General features: G+C 35.5%; 1 pseudogene across 1 annotated transcript; it reads left to right on the top strand.

Annotated features, from left to right (window-relative positions):
- The first annotated feature begins 331 nt into the window (after positions 1-331).
- LOC308611191 (dual specificity protein kinase CLK4-like) lies at positions 332-21,131 on the top strand (annotated as a pseudogene). The gene is made up of 14 exons: positions 332-524; positions 1,291-1,356; positions 5,360-5,458; positions 8,609-8,732; positions 9,784-9,874; positions 10,269-10,335; positions 13,284-13,400; positions 13,493-13,659; positions 13,866-13,960; positions 14,211-14,340; positions 17,115-17,197; positions 20,008-20,087; positions 20,810-20,900; positions 20,981-21,131. The product of its transcript is annotated as a dual specificity protein kinase CLK4-like (transcript).
- Positions 21,132-21,499: the final 368 nt, after the last annotated feature.

Genomic DNA, 21,499 nt, shown 5'->3' with positions numbered 1-21,499 from the left:
ATTGTTGTCTACTGAAGGCTGTAAGCCTGAATCCTGACTCTTTTTTTAAAAATGGCAGTTAGCAAGTGTTAGTTGAAGATATGCACCAAGCTGAGAATTTATCCAGAAGAATGAAAAGAAAATGCATTAAGGTCTCACAGTGTTATCATTTAGTACTAGGTGTGTATGCCACTTAGAATCATCTGACATACCAGTGGGATAGTGCCTCCATGCCTTGGGAACCATTACCTATGAAGATTTTAGAACCTGTATGACCCCATGTGCTGGTTTTTTTCTATTTAATTAATATTAATGTGAAATATTTTATTTACTAAATATAACCGTCTGTAAATTCCACAACTCACTTTTCATTTCCATTAACAGATGAGGCATTCCAGAAGAACTCACTGCCCTGACTGGGATAACAGAGAAAGCTGGGGACATGAAAGCTACAGTGGAAGTCACAAACGGAAAAGGAGATCCCACAGTAGTACACAAGAGAACAGACATTGTAAACCACATCACCAGCTTAAAGAATCTTATTGGTAAATTACGCTTGAACTAGTACCATTTTAACACTAATAGTTGTAATGACTTGTCATTAGCTTATATAGCTTTCATCTGTCAGATTGTTTTATAAATCAGTCAACAAATACTCATTCAGAAAATATTTACTGAGTGCCTCTTATATGCTAGACACTGCTGTGAATAGAACAGAGTTCCTACTCTCACATATCTGTGTACATTTGGGAGCTGTAGGAAACAGTTGCTGGAGTCCCAGCTGCCAGTAATATAGTTGTGGGAAATGAGACACACGAAAGTTAAGTAAGTGATTAAAGGACCAGTGAGTGCCTTTAACTTGTATGTAGTAGGGAGAGCTGTACATTGGGGCACTTATTTAGGGTTCCACAAATGAGAGCTAATGAAGGGTCGGGAAGAGTTCATCCAGATGGAAAAATAGCATGTGGTGTGTGAGAATGTTAAAGTGTGTTGGGGATTAGTTGCTTATACTGTATTCTACAGGTTATATTTGTAGATAAGGCCAGTGGATATGTTTGGGATTTTTAGAAGCTTGGCTGTTGTAAGAAGGACCTCATTAAAAATTTCCAATGGCATGTGTCCTGTTCTGTTGTATTCTTACCAGTGTAAAATTTGGAGGTACTACGTTTATATAGAATTGAAGGAATTTTTCAAGTTCCTAAATGATTAAACAAAGCCTAGGTGAATAGAGTTTCTTTCATTCTGTCCTCCGTTAATTTCCCTTTCTCATTTGTTTTTGGTGGTTCTATGTTTTCTCCTTGTTTTGTGCAGATGTTCCACTGGGACTGTTTGCCAGATTGCTTTCTAAATTAGCCAACTGGCGTTATTTAAAAAACAGTATGCAATTTTTTTCCTTCTCCATGGCAAAACAGACTTGTTCTGTAGAACAGTGAGCTTGTTGTTAATCAGTGCAGACTAATCATTCTTCACACACTATCATATGGAGGGAAGAGGGAGAATCTATGCCAGGATTTCAATGACCTGAGCTAATTGATGTATTATACAAGAATATCTGTACCCTATATTATGATAACTACAAAATACTCTGTAAGCCTTAACATATAGTACTAACCATTCATGGATTTATTATGCATTGTATGTGTCGAAAGGAAGTGATATGAATGATGAACAGTTATTCATATTCACAATTAACCACATCAAGATGATACTGAGTCAGTGCAATAACCACTAGGCCAATAGTTTCTTCTTTGATATTGGCACCAGAGATGTCTGGTGGTAATTGCTCTCCGTAATCTGGAGTAATCTAATAGTCTTTTTCAAGATTCAAATCTTCATAAGAGTTTTTCTTTTGTAAAATTATTGGAAAAAAAATGAAAAATACAGAAGCATATAAAGAAGGTACTCTTGGTAGGATGCTAGTCCCTCATTTGGATGTAAAGTTATTTCTTCTGAAAAATATCTTTGTATACAAATCTTTGCCTCTGAATATTTCCTGAAAATAGGTTCTAAGAAGGGACAGTTTCAAGTGAAAGGGTGTGACCTCTTATAAGGCTCTTGCTACATATTCACATATTTTTCCACATATTTTTCTAGAAAGTTTGTACCAAGTTACACTCCCTACGACATGCTGTCACTAGTCTTGTGTATTTTGAAATGCCAAGAATAGTGTTTTCTTTTCATTTGAATGTTTAAATTTCTGCTGAATTTGTCCTCTGTCATGTGCTTATTGAACACTTGAATATTTTTTTAATTGAAGTCTAGTTGATTGTGAACATTATTTTTGTATTCTTAGCCTATTTTTTCTATTAAAGCATATTTTTCTTATGATTTATCAGCGCTTTTATTGTATATCAATTATCTTACCTTTTTTCCTATATATTTCAGAGTGTCTTTTCTTTCTGATTTGTAAGTAGCCTGTGAATTGCTCCCTTCCTACAAGCTTAATCAATTAATTCTACACAGGAAGACTGATGTGGCTGTGAACACTGTGAACACATTTTATATCCTTAAATGTCTTGTTGTAACATAGAGTATCAAGCCTTAAACCAGTGATTCTCAAACTTTAGTGTGAATAGAATCACTTTGGAGGTATGTTTAAAATGCATATTACCAGATTATTCAGTGAGTCTGACCTGGGGTCCAGGGATCTTCATTTTTAAAAATTCAGTATTTCGATATTGTTAATAAACAGACCACCCTTTGAGAAACACTGTTTTAAGCCCTTTAGCCTGGCATGCAAGATTTTGGATGATCTGTTCCCAGCTTATTTATTTGCCTATGTTCCCCTATGTGAAAATTGCTCTTGCTGAAATTGTCTACTTACTATTTCCTAAGTAACATGTAGACAAACTCATCTCTAAACCATTCTGGCTAAAAGTACTCTATAAATGTAAGATGGTCATATGCCATTTTTCTTTCCTGGCACTTCTTCTACTTCCTACTTTATCCAAATCCTGATGTCCCTATAAGATGCAACTCTTCCCTTCTTTTTCACGAAATCTTCCCTGACCATTTTAAGCATTATGAGTTTTTTCTCCTAAGCACTCATATCCAGGCTTTCGGCATTTCCTGCATGGTTGAGTTTTGTTTTATTTTTGTGTGAGTAATCTCAAATTGAACAGTTATTTGTTGGCAGGGATTTTGCCTCATATATTTTTTATCTTCCACAGGACCTGTGTGGAAATAGAAACGAATGCCCATAGCCTCATTAGTCTTGGCTGTTTTAAAGAACTACAGTGAAATATTCACTGGACATTCAGTGACTATTTTTAGAAATTCAATCAGTCTGTTCATCCTATTCACTCTGTCCATATAGCCTTTATAATTCTGTAGACTTTGTTTATATAATCTCTAAGGCTCGGTTGTTGTAGGCTGAAGAGGTCGTCATCTTTTTAGTTTATCCTCATAGTATTACTTCACTCCATGTTTGTTATTCTATAGATTATTTATGGATTATCAGCAGCTCTAATTTCATGCACTAGTCCCGCTAAGGATTATTAGTGTTAGAGTTTTCCGATACATTTTAGACTTTTATGGGAAGGATGTCTTACAGAATTAAACAGATGCCCTTTAGAGTATGGTAATTTCTAGTTTGACGTATTGTAGGTCTCTCCCTTAACGGTTCCAAGCAACTGATCAGATCCCTGACTTAGACCCAGATTTAGACCCTAATATCCTGAGTTGTTTCTCCAATGGCTAGAACTTAAGGCTGACACTGGGGAAAGGGGGTTTCTGCATCTCCCCAGCCTGGATTTGATGCCAGCCCTGTTGAGTAGCAGTTTTAGAGATGCTTCTCCTTTATTTTTGCATAAACCAGCCTCCTGAGAAAAAAGAATGACAACATATTCTGGGAAAAAGAACGAGGTTAGTGAGGGCAGTCTAGTTAACATCTGTCACTCCATTACTTGTCAGGATTATTTTAGCTGGTGTGTCTGACTGGGCAGGTGTCCCCTCTCTCCCTCAGTGCTCCACGTGCATCCCTCTTGAAGCTTCCCACTGTTGGAAAGGATACTCATCCCAGGTAGAGAGGGGTACAGGAAACTGGTTCAGTTGACTCTGTCTTTTTCTTTCCATCAAATCAAGGCTGCTTAACTGGAATTCATTGACTTCCTGAGGTCCATGATCTCTGAAATTCCTTGCCAAGTTTTGTTTACGCATTTGTGCATTTCTTAGGGGAGAGGGTCCATACCTCTCAATTAGATTTTCAAAGGGATCTGTAGATTCATCAGTTAAGCACTATGGGGCTTACCTGGTGGTGCAGTGGTTGACAGTCCGCCTGCTGATGCAGGGGACACAGGTTCGTGTCCCGGTCCGGGAGGATCCCACATGCCGTGGAGTGGCTAGGCCCATGAGCCATGGATGCTGGGCCTGCGCATCCGGAGCCTGTGCTCCACAACGGGAGAGGCCACAACTGTGAGAGGCCTGCGTACCGCAAAAAAAATAATAAAAATTAAAAAAGAAGGTAAGCACTATGGCACTAGATGATGCTGTTTTCCCTGAATTCTTGTTTATTTCACAAGCAGGAGTGACAGGAAATTCAAAATGCAAAGGGAAGTAGGGGGTTGGGAAATCCTAAGCAAGCAATGACAAGAACCTTTTCTCATTTGAGGGGCATATATTTTGGATATTTTTGGCACATGAAGCAGCCTTCAAAAACTGTGTTGCCTATTTCTCAGAAAGATACAGGAAGCTCGAAATAGAGGAGAGGAGATGGAATAGGTGGTGTGTATAATAATACTGGCACATACAATAGGATTTAGAATGTGCTCTACAACCATGGCAAATCGTTTTCCTTCTAGGGATCTCAGTGTAGTCATCTGTAAAATGAAAGGCCTGAAATATATTTAAGATTCCTTTTAGCTCTAATACACCTTTTGTGAAAGAACTCTGTGTGCCAGAGATACCTAACTTACATTAAGAAGGAAAGGAATCCTGTTTTGCCTGCCTCATGTTGTGTGTGGCTCTGCAAAAAGGAAGAGAGCTTAGTTACAGATGCCTATATCATAAGATTGATGAATTTCAGAAGAGCAGTTTTGTGAATTTTTGGTCTTAACTTTCACCAGAAGGTAAAGGGACACTTAATCAAGTAAACACTGAATATGTTGAATGATTTGACCCAAGGTTTGTTCCTTCATAGCAGTATATATTAATAGAGATATATGTACCCATTTGCTTGTTGGTTAAAGTAAAATTAGTTAAGTTTTGTGAGTTAAGTATAAATTCTAATTCATCAATTTGTATTTTTTTCTTTTATTGAGTTAGCTGTTGAAACCAGGAATTCTTGAGAGAATGTTTTATTTTAACCACGTTAAAATGTGGTTAAACGTTAAAGCATTCTAGAATGAAGAGAGTTATTTTAAATCCTTTAATGTGTTTGCAGTCATTATTTAGAAGCAAGGTTCTTGATTGAGAGATATTATCGGGACCGGAGATACATTGATGAATACAGAAATGACTACTGCAAAAGATATGTTCCTAACATTGATGAATACAGAAATGACTGCTGCAAAAGATACGTTCTTAACATTGATGAATACAGAAATGACTGCTGCAAAAGATACGTTCCTAGCATTGATGAATACAGAAATGACTGCTGCAAAACATACGTTCTTAACATTGATGAATACAGAAATGACTGCTGCAAAAGATACGTTCCTAACATTGATGAATACAGAAGTGACTGCTGCAAAAGATACGTTCCTAACATTGATGAATACAGAAATGACTACTGCAAAAGATACGTTCCTAACATTGATGAATACAGAAATGACTCCTGCAAAAGATACGTTCCTAACATTGATGAATACAGAAATGACTCCTGCAAAAGATACGTTCCTAACATTGATGAATACAGAAATGACTCCTGCAAAAGATACGTTCCTAACATTGATGAATACAGAAATGACTGCTGCAAAAGATACGTTCCTAACATTGATGAATACAGAAGTGACTGCTGCAAAAGATACGTTCCTAACATTGATGAATACAGAAGTGACTGCTGCAAAAGATACGTTCCTAACATTGATGAATACAGAAGTGACTGCTGCAAAAGATATGTTCCTAACATTGATGAATACAGAAATGACTGCTGGAAAAGATATGTTCCTAACATTGATGAATACAGAAGTGACTGCTGCAAAAGATACGTTCCTAACATTGATGAATACAGAAATGACTATTGCAAAAGATACGTTCCTAACATTGATGAATACAGAAATGACTACTGCAAAAGATACGTTCCTAACATTGATGAATACAGAAATGACTACTGCAAAAGATACGTTCCTAACATTGATGAATACAGAAGTGACTACTGCAAAAGATACGTTCCTAACATTGATGAATACAGAAATGACTGCTGCAAAAGATACGTTCCTAACATTGATGAATACAGAAATGACTGCTGCAAAAGATACGTTCCTAACATTGATGAATACAGAAATGACTGCTGCAAAAGATACGTTCCTAACATTGATGAATACAGAAGTGACTGCTGCAAAAGATACGTTCCAAACATTGATGAATACAGAAGTGACTGCTGCAAAAGATACGTTCCTAACATTGATGAATACAGAAGTGACTGCTGCAAAAGATACGTTCCTAACATTGATGAATACAGAAATGACTATTGCAAAAGATACGTTCCTAACATTGATGAATACAGAAATGACTACTGCAAAAGATACGTTCCTAACATTGATGAATACAGAAATGACTACTGCAAAAGATACGTTCCTAACATTGATGAATACAGAAATGACTACTGCAAAAGATACGTTCCTAACATTGATGAATACAGAAATGACTCCTGCAAAAGATACGTTCCTAACATTGATGAATACAGAAATGACTCCTGCAAAAGATACGTTCCTAACATTGATGAATACAGAAATGACTCCTGCAAAAGATACGTTCCTAACATTGATGAATACAGAAATGACTGCTGCAAAAGATACGTTCCTAACATTGATGAATACAGAAGTGACTGCTGCAAAAGATACGTTCCTAACATTGATGAATACAGAAGTGACTGCTGCAAAAGATACGTTCCTAACATTGATGAATACAGAAGTGACTGCTGCAAAAGATATGTTCCTAACATTGATGAATACAGAAATGACTGCTGGAAAAGATATGTTCCTAACATTGATGAATACAGAAGTGACTGCTGCAAAAGATACGTTCCTAACATTGATGAATACAGAAGTGACTGCTGCAAAAGATACGTTCCTAACATTGATGAATACAGAAGTGACTGCTGCAAAAGATACGTTCCTAACATTGATGAATACAGAAGTGACTGCTGCAAAAGATACGTTCCTAACATTGATGAATACAGAAGTGACTGCTGCAAAAGATACGTTCCTAACATTGATGAATACAGAAATGACTATTGCAAAAGATACGTTCGTAACATTGATGAATACAGAAGTGACTGCTGCAAAAGATACGTTCCAAACATTGATGAATACAGAAGTGACTGCTGCAAAAGATACGTTCCTAACATTGATGAATACAGAAGTGACTGCTGCAAAAGATACGTTCCTAACATTGATGAATACAGAAATGACTATTGCAAAAGATACGTTCCTAACATTGATGAATACAGAAATGACTACTGCAAAAGATACGTTCCTAACATTGATGAATACAGAAATGACTATTGCAAAAGATACGTTCCTAACATTGATGAATACAGAAATGACTATTGCAAAAGATACGTTCCTAACTTTGATGAATACAGAAATGACTACTGCAAAAGATACGTTCCTAACTTTGATGAATACAGAAATGACTACTGCAAAAGATACGTTCCTAACATTGATGAATACAGAAATGACTACTGCAAAAGATACGTTCCTAACATTGATGAATACAGAAATGACTACTGCAAAAGACACGTTCCTAACATTGATGAATACAGAAATGACTACTGCAAAAGACACGTTCCTAACATTGATGAATACAGAAATGACTACTGCAAAAGATACGTTCCTAACATTGATGAATACAGAAATGACTCCTGCAAAAGATACGTTCCTAACATTGATGAATACAGAAATGACTGCTGCAAAAGATACGTTCCTAACATTGATGAATACAGAAATGACTGCTGCAAAAGATACGTTCCTAACATTGATGAATACAGAAGTGACTGCTGCAAAAGATACGTTCCTAACATTGATGAATACAGAAGTGACTGCTGCAAAAAATACGTTCCTAACATTGATGAATACAGAAGTGACTGCTGCAAAAGATACGTTCCTAACATTGATGAATACAGAAGTGACTGCTGCAAAAGATACGTTCCTAACATTGATGAATACAGAAGTGACTGCTGCAAAAGATACGTTCGTAACATTGATGAATACAGAAGTGACTGCTGCAAAAGATACGTTCGTAACATTGATGAATACAGAAATGACTGCTGCAAAAGATACGTTCGTAACATTGATGAATACAGAAATGACTGCTGCAAAAGATACGTTCGTAACATTGATGAATACAGAAATGACTACTGCAAAAGATATGTTCCTAACATTGATGAATACAGAAATGACTACTGCAAAGGATATGTTCCTAACATTGATGAATACAGAAATGACTACTGCAAAGCATATGTTCCTAGACGTTATCACACAGATGTTGAAAGCAGTTATCGAATTCACTGCAGTAAATCTTCAGTCCGAAGCTGGAGAAGCAGTCCTAAAAGGAAGTGTAATAGACACTGTTCAAGTAATCAGTCACGTTCGGTATGATTGATTTTGTTTTTATTTTGGGTGGATACTTATTTGTGTGTAAAAGCTCTTACTGAGCCAATAAGTTTGAAAAAGTTTATAATACTATATGAATATAATTGTGTTTATATTACTTGAATCCTTAAAGGAAACTTCCAAATTCTTACAACTTATCTGCATTTATTAGTTAGTCCTCATTTGCCCACATTTACTCATTTTCTGCAGACCAGATCATGAGGTTCTTGATTTTAATGTTAAAAATATTTTTATCTTTTATAACATAATCATATGAAAAGATGAAGCACCCATCTTTTCCTTCATCTTAAACATTTTTTACTTTAAAAGAAACCCCTTTTCCAGTACTTGGAGACAAATGTAGAAAGTTGCACTGGTGGATACTTACCCTGTGTATAGCACAATCTGCAATTAGTTCCATTGGAGTTCTGAAAGTGGGTGCTGAAGGGGAAATTATTGTCCAGAAAGCCTGCCCTTTTTTTTTACACTCATGAATCTTCACTTGTTTGCAGTAAACTATGAATTATTATTTTCCTCCCCAAGTTTTCTTCACTAGAACTATCATTGATTAGATCAAACATTGACATTAGCCTTTATTTTCCCCTTTTATTTTAATAAGTATGTTTAAAAATATTGCTAAGTATAAATTTGTACTAATCTTGACATTTTAAAACATTTTCCTGCCAAACTAGACATTTCAACTCACAGCATAGGCTATTTTATAACGAGATTAATAGATCATGACATTGCATTCTTTAAATTTCAGACTTCAATTAAGTCAGTATTTTAGAGACAATTGTGTTGTTTTTTCTATTGCCACTTTAAGTAACTTATCTGAAAATCTTGCCATGGTTTTCTTCTGTAACATAAACTGTGTCCTGTGAATTTCTGGGGACTGAATTTGAAATTGCTCCTGCCAACTGTTCGTGGCCTGGTTCTTATCTGAATGCCTGAATATCTCCCCGCTGAATGAATTGCGTATTCTGCCCTGAATTCACTCTGCTATATTGATTGGCAGGACGATCTTGGTGCTGCCCACTTGCCGTTCCAGAAGAGCCACCAAAGGAAAAGATCCAGGAGTATAGAAGATGATGAAGAGGGTTACCTTATCTGTCAAAGTGGAGACGTTCTAAAAGCAAGATGTATAGAATATTTTTCAACACTTTTTAAACTTTGCAGACAGAATAATCTTTTTAAGAATAGTTTGTCAGCGGGGGGCTAAAGAACTCTTCATTGTTTTTTTGTTTTTTTGTGGGTTTGTTTGTTGTTCTTTTGTATTTCTTCTTTTCTATAGAGTTTAAATATTTCTACTCTAAAGTTCCAAAATAATCAGTGGAATTTGAGATTAGAGCAAGAAAGATAGCTCTATCTAAATTATTTTTGTAGCAGCTGAAAATAAAATAATTTGAGTGCTGGAACCTTAATTATGCTTTAATAGAGAGCATTTGAAAAAATTCCACACTTAAGCATTCATTATTTGAATAACTGATAATTTGTACTCAGGTACTTACACTTCTTTCTCCCCCCTCACTTTAGATGAAATCGTGAACACTTTGGGAGAAGGGACCTTTGGCAGAGTTGTAGAGTGCATTGATCATGGCATGTAAGTTTGTTGTTTTTCTTTTTTGAACATTCTGATATTTTTGGTGGAGAAGGATCCATAATTTAGATGAAATGGAATTTAAGTGGTAGCTATGTGTTTTCCTGGGAGGTATAAGTATTCAAAAGTTCTTGGACTGTGTATGATTTATTTACCATAAGTATGGATTTTGACCAAGAATGTTGAAAATTTTTATCAGATGGAGTTCATTGAAATTAATGTCTGTGTTCAAGTGAAGACTTTCCCAGAACTTAGGTCCTTAGCTTTCTATAAGAGATTTGGAGTGCTTTACCCTACTTTTGAATTGCAGAGACAATAAATTAGCATGTCTAATCTTCTTGGTTCAGAAACTTTTATTTCCAAAGGATAATATTTGCACGTTAGGGTTAGCTTCTCAAACTATAAATAAATTATATTACTTGAAGCCTACAGAATAAAGTCCAGATTCTTTAACGAGTTATACTAAACTTTTTGTTATTTGACCCTCTCTGCTTCATTTTCATGTTTTCCTCTAGGATCTCTATTCTGCGGTTGCAAATTTTTTTGTAAGTGAACGTCTTACAACAGTTTAGTGGAAACTGCACATTTCTAAATTGACATCTCAACTTTTCATCATAAAATAGTTGAGGATGTAATTTCCAGCTTATTGTAAATGGAGATTTTTTTTAAAAAAAACATATCTCTCTTTCTAAATATGTTTGGGGGACTCTAAATACAGTAGCTTGATACCTCCTGTCATCCATGAACAAACTTTTCTTGAATACTTAGAAATGCTTTATCTTGAACTTAAATTTTACTTCTCTTTTCATAAAGAATATTATCCTAAGTGTCTTTTATTATCACCCTTTCCTCTCTATGACAAAAATGTGAACATAAAGTAAAATTTTAAGATATTTTGAAATACTTTGACTTAGGAAATTTGCTAAGAATTCCCATCTATTCTTCACCCAGATTCCACAAATGTTAACATTTTACAGTGTTTAATCATTCTCTATATTTACATGTTATATGCATTTTCAAGTTTTGCCAGCTTATCTACAACCTGGTTCACATTTCACTAGTTGTCCCATTTAGGTCTTTTAAAAATTTCTTGAAGTTCCAAGACTTGAGTATTTGAGATATTCCAATGAATAGTATTCAATTGATCAAGTAAAAATCTGTTACAAATTTTGATACTTATTAGACCTAAAATATACAATGTAATTGAAAATATATCTTTTATTGAGATGGTTGGGGCCTTTGAAAAATGAGTTCCTGTGTCCATAGATAAATCTTACTGTTTTAACATTAAGTTTCCATTTTTCTTTTTTTTAATTGACAAGTAATATGTAAGCTTATAAGTTTAAGGTGTATAATGTTGGTTTGAACATTTATATACTGCAATATGATTACTATAGTAGCATTAGCTAACACCATTATCCATTTTTCATTTTTATAGCTATTAGCACTGTTCATTTTTATAGCTTATTAGCAGTTAGAAAACTTGTCCATATGATGAAATAGATGAGACTAGAAGAAGTTTTGTCACAGCAGTTTTATAGTAATTCTTTTAAGTCTGGACATATATGCTATACATCATAGGGAGATAAATCATTAAAAATTTATTTTGATGATTATATATCAGACCACAACTTCACTGGGACCTTGTCAAAAGAAATGAGTTTGGAATAGGTTTGCTATCCAGCCACTAGAAAAATTTTTGCCTCAAAGAATTTTTTCTTTCTTTTTTATAAACAGCCTGGTGCACAAACCTTGCCATATTAATTTCACGTGCATGGGGTTCTCTTTTGTAATGTTGGAAGGCCATAGTGAAAAATGCAGGGTTGACTGCTGGCTTGTATTCAAGAAGATCAGGTTTAGAAAAGAGGACCGAAGGAAGCTGAAGATTTGGAAATCCTTTTCCTCAAAATCATTTATGGCTTTTTTTTTTTGGCCGCGCCACATGGCTTGCGGGATCTCAGCTCCTCGACCAGGGATTGAACCTGTGCCCACGGCAGTGAAAGCTCATGTCTTAAGCCACTGGACCACCAGGGAATTCCCTCTGTACTTTTTAGGAAGTACTACAGATGCCCCGGTCTAAAACACGCTACCCTACATTGTTGCTATTTATACCTATTCGCATCCGTGAATGCACTAAACATTTTTTTGGCTTGATGACTTATTGCTGGTGTCTCCTTTGCCAGAATTATCTAACAAACTGATAGTTGTCTTTCTTCTCTGAAGAAGTCTGAGCTCCCCTAACTCTGATGGTTAGGTTCTTTCTTCTCTCTATTCCTTATACCAGGCACTTCTAACCTAATGATAAGTTGTTCAAGTGTCTGTCTTTTCCATTAGTCTGTGAGGTACATGGAACAAGCTCTTTCTAACAGTGATTCCAATGCAACATCTGGCACATTCGGTCTAGCCTGGCGAATGAGTGAATGTTTTCAGCAGTAGTATGTTCAAGGTTTATATTTTTATCCTTTTTTTTAAAAAAAACTACTTATAAAATCTAGGTAAATTTTAACTTTTGGAAACAAACATTAACGTTCATAAGTATTAAGAGAAATCATCACTCTGTATAATGTATATTTTGTCAAAATGTTTTGAAAAAAATGTTTATAGATCTGCTATAATATACCCTGAAAGATTATTTTAGGAAAATAGCATAGAGTGATTGGTACTTAACAAGATGATGCTTTAGAGCAGGGGTCCCCAACCCCTGGGCCGTGGACTGGTAGGAACTGGGCCTAACAGCAGGAGGTGAGCAGTGGGCGAGTGAGTGAAACTTCATCTGCTGCTCACCATAGCTTGCATTACCACCTGAACCATCACACCCTCCCCTCAACCATGGAAAAATTGTCTTCCATTTAACCGGTCCCTGGTGCCAAAAAGGTTGGTGACAGCTGCTCTAGAGGATACATGTCTTCAACGCGCTTCTGTACATTTACCATTTTCATTTTGTTTTTAAGGGGTGGCATACATGTCGCAATGAAAATCATAAAAAATGTGGGACAATATCGTGAAGCAGCTCATTCAGAAATCGAAGTATTGGAATATTTAAATAGTACTGATCCCAATAATGTCTTGTAAGTAAGAAACTTGGAACTGTGATCCATTATGTTACATGAAATAATCAGAATTCTGTGAACTGAATTATTTGTATTCTGATCTGTTTCAGCCGATGTGTCCAGATGCTAGAATGGTTTGATCATCATGGTCATATTTGTATTGTGTTCGAACTCCTGGGACTTAGTACCTATGATTTCATTAAAGAAAATAGCTTTCTGCCATTTCAAATTGACCATATCAGGCAAATGGCATATCAGATCTGTCAGTCAATAAATTGTAAGTATACTTGTTAAATTTTTAAATACCAGTAAATTAAAGGTTTTATTGGACAAGCAACATATCAAACCATTGTCACTAAAAATGCACGTTGCAAGTAAAGATGAAACCACTTTTGATCCCTACCTCTACTACTAATTCTCCTTTCCCCCGGTACAGATTAAATTTGTAAGTGAAACTAATAATGTCTTTTTGTTCTTTTGTAGTTTTGCATCATAATAAATTAACCCATACAGATCTGAAGCCTGAAAATATTTTATTTGTGGAGTCTGACTATGTAGTCAAGTATAATTCAAAAATGGTAAGTTACACTTGTTTTAATTTTGGTAGTTGTCTTTAAAATTAATTTAACTTGGTGATCCTTGGATGAGGAATTTTACCTTTGAGGCTTATTATATCCTGACGTTTAACCCCAAAAGGGTAATCCTTTGCCTTTCTCATGGGGTTATTTTGAAAATCAAAAAGAGAATTCATGTGCAAGCCTTTTGGATAGTGCTATAAAATATTTCATATCTTTATTGATCTTTGTGTTTACTTAACTGTATCTCTAGAAACGTGATGAACGCACACTGCAAAACACAGATATCAAAATTATTGACTTAGGAAGTGCAACATACGATGATGAACATCATAGCACTTTGGTATCTACACGGCATTACAGAGCTCCAGAGGTCATTTTGGGTTAGTAGATACCAGACTTCCTGATATTTTAATTGAAAAAGAGATATTTTGTTCTCTATAGCTTTTATTGGGGGGCAGGTAGTTGGGAGATAGCTGTAATTTTCTTAGCAGTGTACAGAAAATGTTTTCTGTTTTCATGAAAGCTGTCTGGACATTGCTATAAATATTTTTCCTGAGTGGGAAAAATGTGATATCATCTGTAAAGATATTCCAGGTGGTGGTTCTTTTTGAACAAGTCAGTCTTACAAGATCATAAGAGAACAAGCTGTATTGGCTAAGTCCATGACAGCAGTGTGATTTTGAAGCGATGTGGGCACCTCTTTTCGTCTCATCACAAAGCATGGTGCTGGGGAAAATGCTAAAGATTTGGCTGGCAGACATCTAGATGTAGGGTGGATGGAGGTTAAGAGGAGAAGAAAGAGGGGCTAGTCTAAGAGGAGAGCTTCTTTGATCATCTTTGACATGGGAAAGCATGGAAAGGAAAATTAGTTAAGGTGCAGGGTTTTTCAATATTAATAAAAGGGAACTCAGTGAGGGAGAGCACATCTTATGCCTCAAAATTTAAAAGTTCGAGACCGAGTCATGTTGATAGAGCAAGGAAGTCAGGGATGGATTTGGGGGCTTGGAGACAGTGGGAAAAATTCAGATCAGGTGATATTGGGAGATAGGTAAATGGTATAAGCATATTACTTTGCCAAAAGTAAGTTTCAACCGAGGTTGATAGTAAAACATCTTTGTGGAATCAGTCTTTTCCACTTTTTACCTTTTGTCTAAGAGGACTTGGTAGTTGAGAATATGAGTGTGAGAGCAAACTAATGATGTTTACCTAGAGTAAAGAATTAGTAAAAGGGACAGGAAATTAAGAATAGTTTGTAGTGCTGGCTAGTTGAACTTTCCATGATGGTAGAAATGTTGTATATCTGCACTATCCAACATCGTAGCCATTAGTAGCCACACGTAGACTACTGTGTACGTACGTTCAGTATAGCCAGTGTGACTGAGGAACTGAATTTTAAATTAATTAAACTTTTCGATTTAAATAACCACATGTGGCTAGTGGCTACCACATAGGATAGCACAGGTTTGGAGCTCATCTTTGAGATTGATGTTACTAGGATTTCTGCTTAGTATGGTCTGAAAGAAGCTGCTATGTTGCAGTAGTTTAGAAAGTGTATTCATGGTTGAGGTCTGAAGGCTGCAATGAAGGTAAAAGAAAAGAGTGTGGGAGGAGATTGTGGACAGATAGGTATTTTCAGAGCTTAAAAAGAGATAACTTGCTGTGTTTTATCAATTTTAAGAAGATTTTTCTCCACATTTTAACATGTGAGGAAACATAGGACAAAACGGCATTTTTTCTTGGTTATTGGTTCACAAAACAGTGGTGTATCTTACAGTTAGTTAATGGCCTCCTCCTAGATTGTGTAAGATACAGTGATTCCTAGTAATAATACAGTCCCATGTGTGGCCAGGCTGGGGATAGTTGATATAAATCTGAAATTGGGGTTATTGGTGTTTAGGAAAAGAAATGAACAGATGGGAAGATTAGAAGGGTTCTTTGTGTGTTTGTGAAGTGTTACTCCTGAGGATTAAGGCAGAATTAGGTTGAAGAGGAAGATGTTGTCAGGTGCCACCACTGAGGAGGACAGTTGGTCTCATGACTTGGGTGTTGGTAGTAAACAGAAGTTGGTAAAAGTGAAAGATGTGAAATTCCAAAGAGTATGAGAGCTGAGCCATAAGAGAATGAGGTAGTTTACAGTCACTTGGGAGAAAGCTGGACTGGGAGACAGGAGTGGCTGGAAAAGAAAACTTTCATCTTAGATCCAAGCTCTATCATTTGCAGATTTTGTATGTGTTACTGTAAGTAGAAACCATGCTCCATTATCCTTTTGTTCAAGTGATAAGTACCATGAGGGTTAATAAAAATGGCTAAATCATAGTCAAGTTCCTTGAATATATTGTTCCTTCCCTTGTCTTTAAATTCAGTAATGTTACTGAAAGTAATTGAAATGTCTTTTAAAGTAGGTTTTATTTGTACATTATTTTTTTATTAAAAACTTAATCTATAAAAGGTTAAAACATCTGTATGGTTTAGGTTTACTCTTTTCCTTTCTAAATAGATAGAGACTTAAGGCTAGGTGTTTTTTCTTTTCTGAATAATGTTACTATTGAGAATTCTGAAGGAGAAAATATATGATCATGTATAGACAACCTGAAAGTACATATATAGATACCTCTCTATGTGAACTTTAAATATCTGTATAATTCTGCTTATGGGTGACACTGCTTATAATATCCATTATAATTCTTACATAATTTATGTGACACTACTATTTCTTTTAATGGAAGAAATAAACTCAGATATCAAGCTGATGGTAATTGATAAGGGGTTAGTAATTACACTCTGAGGATAATTATTGACCTATGTTTGCACTAATAAAATGTAAAATTTCATAGAACAACCGTTAAGTGGGTATAACAGTGCTCCTCATTGCACAAGCAATTCAGAGACTATGGAATATTTGCTAACCCCTCTTACTTTCCATAAAATGCCCCCTCCCCCAGGTTAAAATACTGTAATTTGATACAAGGATATGGAGGACTCTGAAAGCATACTGAATAATGTTTGGTATAAAACTAAAAATGTAAACCCTGAATTTACTATCATATTCTCCTAAATGGGCTATATAAAGAGAGCACCCACATAGGAAAAGATATTGTGTATTGGCAATTAAAAATGGTTGCATAATAAAATGTTTGGTTTTGTTTTTAAATAGCTTTAGGTTGGTCTCAGCCATGTGATGTTTGGAGCATAGGTTGCATTCTTATTGAATATTACCTTGGTTTCACAGTCTTTCAGGTATGTATTTAGTAAATGTTACTTACTGATTCATAATGAGCTTTAATGTTAAAGGCATGTTAAAGTTTTTGTTTCCATATTGGAAAGTTGCCATAGTGTCATTATTCTTAAGATGTAAACTTCCATGTGCAAAATAGTCATCCTTCTCTAAAACCATAGTCGAATGAAATACTCTCAGTGAATGGTCATAATTCATTCTGCATGTGGAGCTTTTAAACACGTGGTTCATATTGACTTCATATGATCCATTTTATTGTGATGCTCCTTCATAAATTTACATTAGTGTTACTATGGTCAGTTTTAATTCAGCTCTGGTTATGTTGCACTTTTATTAAAAGAATTCAGAAACAGTAAGTTGTATTAAGCATGTATGACACCCTAGGCACATTTCTAAGCACTATGTGTATAAAAATGAAAAGACAGCATCTCTCTCCTCAAGGAAGACATACACAGGATAGACATGGGAAAACGTACAGTACAATGTGATACTTGCTATAATGGAACAATGTAGAAGGGAACCCAGAAAAGGTGAACGGTTAAGTTTCCTTCGAGAAGGCATCACTGAGGAATAGGGAGTTTAATCCAAGCTATAAGGAAGAGTAAGAGTTTGTCAGAAAACTAGAGTGTGTGATGGCCATATCAGGAAGAAATGGTATTCATAAATGCAAGAGGCATAAAGGAAGCTACTCTAGTTGAGGAAGGATGATTAGTGCTGCTGGAGTGTCTTGGATAAATAGGAAAATGGTGTCAGTAGGCAAGTACTGATACATAGTGCACTTGTTTGCCATAGAAAGGTATTTGTTTTATCCTAGGAGTCAGTGGTTTCCAAATGTAGACCGGTCTAAAATGAAAATGATTTTGTAGGGTTGCCGTTCTGGCTTTCATTTAGAAATTATCTCTCCTCTTTTTTTTTGGTATTAAAATGTTCTTTCTATGAAATGATAATAGTTATTGGCTTACTTGGCAGAACAAAAAGGAGAAAATGTTATTTAGGTCTCTACTTGTTTTCCTCATAATTTTGCTTATGTCGGAAAACTAAAAGTCTTGAAAGCTTCAAGTGGTGTAACCATTGGAGAACTTTAAGAGGGTTGTGATTTGATCAAGGTGTGTTGTTGGATGTTGTGAGGGTGGTTAGGAAGTTCCTGGCTAATACTGTCAAGGTTGCTTTGAGGTTATGGCAATGCAGGATGAGGAGGGAGGAAGCTGTGATGAATTATAAGTCACTTAGGTGGCTGTTGCAGAATATATGTGTTCACTGCTATGGGGCACCTCACCAAACTTCTGTCTACTCCGTAGAGATCTGTTAAAAGTACTCTGAGTTTGTAGACAAGTTTGATATCTAGAACGTAGCTGTCGGACATTTCTCGGGGGTGGTGTCTGGTTTTGTGGTAGTAAGCTATAGGGTCAAGGAAAAAGTTGAGCACAGTGCATGCTTTCTTCATTCTGACACATATAAAATCCTTCAGATGGTTTTATGATTGTAAATCATTCTGAGATCTTAAGCGTCGATTATTAACTTTGGTGTGAGATGTGGTTTATATTTTAATTCCACCCTCCAAAATAGTCTTCAACTAAGGAACTTTTTGAAGATAATGGAGCTTGTATTATTTATTCCTGTCATGACTTAAGAACATTTTGAAAGCAGTGTGCTAGGCACAGTAGTTAATGGATTTAAAAAGCATTGCACATAGACTCTGCTCTTCAGAGCAAGGATTGGCAAACTATATCCTATCTGATGCCTGCTTTAAAAAATGAAAAAGAATATGTGGTGGAGACCATCTGTGACCATCCAAGCCTAAAATATTTACTATCTGGTCCTTTATAGAAGAAGCTTTCCAGCCTCCGCTTAGGAGTCTACCATTTAGTTTAACAATTTATTCTACTTTAGCCAAAGCTCTGTTACTGTGTAATTTAAGAATATGAGTTTTGAGTTGGGTTCACAGCTCAGGTTTCCTCATTGATGAGCTATATGAGCTTGAGCTAGTATCTTAACCTCTTTGAAATTTATGTTCCCACATTCCTAGCTCAAGGTTGTTGTAAGAGTTATTGGGACTGTATTTTTATTGTCTAGGATTAGTGTTACAAAGTTGCTATCCATTGGGTAATGGAGGTTAGTTAAGCAACCGATAAAATGAGTAGCCAGGTTTTTGGTAATCTTCCCAGTCATCCCTCAGTTAAACAGTGCAAGTAATACAAATAAGGAAAAACTGTTCTGTTTTACATTAAACAACTTATTCGAACATTGTAAATCAACTGTACTTCAGTAAAATATACTTAAAAAGTTGTTCCTCAATCAGCTATACAAACTTTACCAATTCATTTCAGAAATCAGACAATCAGTGTAGCTCATTCAGTTTTATTCCATCTTTGAAGTAGAGTGTAATATAAATTGTATAGATGTCTAATCTAGTCCTTTTATGGAAACACTATTTTCTTGGTTTTTTCTTAACATTTATTTATTTACTTTTTTGGGGGGTTTACATTGGGTCTTCATTCCAGCACGTGGGCTTCTCTCTTGTTGCGGTACGTGGGTTTTCTCTCTCCACTTGTGGTGTGTGGGTTCCAGAGTGTGTGGGCTCTGTAGTTTGTGGCTCGTGGGCTCTCTTGTGGTGGGCAGGCTTAGTTGCCCTGCAGCGTGTGGGATCTTAGTTCCCCGACCAGGGAGCGAACCCACGTCCCCCGCATTGGAAGGTGTATTCTCTACCACTGGACCACCAGGGAAGTCCCGGACACACTGTTTTCTTGTGTTATCCTTTTATGTGCATGTAGGGAAATGGAAAGTGCTAAGTTTCTTTTTCATATTTTTTTAGACTAATGATGATAAAGAACACCTGGCAATGATGGAACATATATTAGGACCCATACCAACACACATGATTCAGAAAACAAGGTATGCTTTTTAAGATTAAAGTCCTTATTGTGTACATGCAGTGGCCTATATTCAAACTATAGAAAACCCATCTTTGTTGTTATTGCTTATTCCAAAGACTGTTGATTTTGAATTATTTTTCATGAAGTCAAGTTTTTGAAAAGTAATGCAATATTTACTTTGTGATCCAGTAAATAAAGTGGTGTTTTTATACTCAGGTTAACCTTTGCATAAATGTTTTCCTAGGTTGATTTAAAAATAATACATAGAGTAGTAAAACGAGCTTGATTTTGGAGTCCTATCTAAATTTGAATTCCAGACTGTTGCAAACCACATGTACGTCTTTGGACAAGAATACTATAAGTGGTTTCAAAACATAGCTTCACTGCAGAAGTCATCCAGGGAATTGTTAACGATTTCTAGCCCCATTCCAGATCTAGTGAAATCAGAATTTACAGGAATGGATCTAGGAACCTCTGTTTTTGAAGCTGGCATTGTTTCACATATGGTACAACTTAGGTGGGATACTAAAACTTCAGAGGGTACAAGATTAGGAAAAATACCATATAAGGTATCCAATATAATTATTGCTGAGATTTTTAGAAATTGTATGTTTATGTATATATAGAGAGATGTCTATGGTTCCATATTTTCCCCCAATCCCCTGTTTGGGGCAGGGTAAGAATGTGGGTTTGGGGTTTCTTTTTTTCTTAAAATTTAATCCAGACTTCTCTTTCCTATAGGAAACAGAAGTATTTTCATCATAATCAGCTAGATTGGGAGGAACATAGTTCTGCTGGTAGATATGTTACGAGACACTGCAAACCATTAAAGGTAAAACAAAAAAAAACCAAAAAAACCTGTTTTAACTATTTTTTATTGTCTTTCTTAAACAAAGTCATTTCTCCCCTCAGGAATTTATGCTCTGTCATGATGAAGAACATGAGAAACTGTTTGACCTGATTCAAAGAATGTTAGAATATGATCCAGTGAAAAGAATTACCTTGGATGAAGCATTGCAGCATCCTTTCTTTGACTTATTAAAAAAGAAATAAAATGGAAATCAGTGGTTTTACTATACTTCTCTAGAAGAGATTATTTAAGACTGTGTCAGTCAACTCTAAACATTCTAATATTTTTATAAACCTTAAATTATTTTGTACAGTTAAGTGTAAATGCTGTATGTTTTGTATCAATTGCATAATTATCTTGTTAAGCAAATATGGTCTTGATAATGAATGAAATATAAAAGCTAAAATTAATTTTCCTTTTTTGAGATTAATTACCATTTTTAAAGACCTTTGGAATATCCTTTGCGTCTAGTGATTGATCTTGCTTTTTTGTACATGGAGGTTGACTCTTGGAAGTGATTTTTGTGTTTTGTTTTTTGTTTTTTTTGAGTAAAAGGAAATCTTGACTACTTCATTCTTAAA

Source organism: Mesoplodon bidens, assembly GCF_964165515.1.
Source record: "Mesoplodon bidens genome assembly, contig: HAP1_SCAFFOLD_227, whole genome shotgun sequence".
NCBI classification, from domain to species: domain Eukaryota; kingdom Metazoa; phylum Chordata; class Mammalia; order Artiodactyla; family Ziphiidae; genus Mesoplodon; species Mesoplodon bidens.
Note: the sequence above shows the minus strand (reverse complement) of the source record. Positions and strands in the feature narration are given on the sequence as shown.